The sequence below is a fragment of the Piliocolobus tephrosceles genome, chromosome 21 (genome assembly GCF_002776525.5).
Source record: "Piliocolobus tephrosceles isolate RC106 chromosome 21, ASM277652v3, whole genome shotgun sequence".
Lineage (NCBI taxonomy): Eukaryota > Metazoa > Chordata > Mammalia > Primates > Cercopithecidae > Piliocolobus > Piliocolobus tephrosceles.
In genome coordinates, this window is record NC_045454.1 from 13,844,267 (window position 1) to 13,845,715 (window position 1,449).

Genomic DNA, 1,449 nt, shown 5'->3' on the forward strand with positions numbered 1-1,449 from the left:
ATAATAATAATAATAATAATAATAATAATAATAATAATAATAATAATGGCAGACTAACAAAATAAATAACACTTTTTTAAAAAGAAAAAAAGCCAAGGACCACTCGTATGGAGAGCTTTGCCCTCAGTAGCCAAATCCCTCCCTGCAGTTCTTTCAGAAAGGTCAGGCTGGGGAAGGAGAAAGCTGTGAAACACCCTGACTGCGTCGCCGTCCCGGATACAAGTTAAATGCTCCTCTCCCTTCGTGAAACATGGATGCAACCCTCGCCTTCCTAAAAAGAGGTCAGAGGCATCAGGGACCATCCAGCGTCCTGCAGGGATCAGAGAGAAGGGCCGGGGCAGCTGGAGCTCTGACCCCACCCGGGGCCCTGACCACTTCGCGGGAAATTAACAGGACACCAAGTGACAGGGACTGTTAAGGCTTTGTTTTATACCACAACTTTCAATTCCTAAAACAATTCTATCAGGATGGTCCTAAAATCCTCATTTAAAAAACGGCAATAGGCGGTACAGGGAGATTAACACCCCACGTTATATTGCGAGAAAGAGGTTGCACACTTAAGGTGGAGGCGGACTGAGCGAGGTCAAAGACCTGGAAAACCCTCTAAACAGGCACACAAGACTAGACAGGGTTCTCCCCCGCCCACTGAACCCCGACGACTCCTCCGGTGCACCTGCGTACAGCCCCCAACGCCAGAAGGCTCCATCGACCGCAACAAAACCCCCCTTCGTCCCCCGCATCTCCAAACCTCAGGTCTTCGCCAGGGCTTCTTGCCCCCTTAGTTGACCCCCAGGTCGTTAGGCGCCCCCCAATAACTGGTTCACTTTCGCAAAGACCCGCAAGACACAGAGTAGGCTCGAAACACCTTGTTAAGTAAAGTCCTGCTCGGAGACCGGAAGTGTCCGCTATGCCACAGAGCGTCTGGACTACACTTCCCAGAATCCCCCGAATCCTCCTTCCTGAGCCAAAGTTCCCACGACTCCACAGAGCAAATGGACTCCACTTCCCAGAATTCATAGGTCCCCCTGCCTGAACCACAATTCCCACGCCCCCTCAATATACTCGCGAAACGCCTGCGGGGGCCAAATTTCCCGCGCATTCACGGGGCAACTGGACTCTCGCAGGCGTTTCGCAGGTATCTTGGGAAATGGAGTCCATTTGCTCTGCGGAGGCGTGGGAATTTTGGCTCAGGCAGGTGGACCTGTGAATTCTGGCCTTTCAACCTATATTTTTATTTTAAAATAATGGAGTCTCATGATCTATATCAATTTTTCTGAACTAAAAAATACTTTTCATGGTTTTCTTTAGATAAAGTGACCACCGCAGTATGAGGAACACTTCTCTGAAAATTGAGTGAATGCTATTTCTATACCAGTTATAGCTGTATCCTTGCCCTATTCTGCCCCCACAAGAGACAAAAATTTATTGACACGCTCAATCGTAGTAGGC

At 48.7% G+C, this 1,449-nt stretch overlaps 1 protein-coding gene across 2 annotated transcripts in view; it reads right to left on the minus strand.

Annotated features, from left to right (window-relative positions):
* ZNF155 (zinc finger protein 155) overlaps window positions 1-905 on the minus strand; it is a 14,515-nt gene extending 13,610 nt beyond the window's left edge. Inside the window, exon 1 of one of the 2 annotated variants that reach the window (XM_023190521.1) lies at window positions 866-905. The gene's annotated coding sequence lies outside the window, so the exon portion shown is untranslated. Of the gene's footprint in view, window positions 1-748 lie in introns of both variants that reach the window. The other variant, XM_026448288.1, reaches the window with a different exon arrangement.
* Between the last annotated feature and the right edge of the window lie 544 nt (window positions 906-1,449).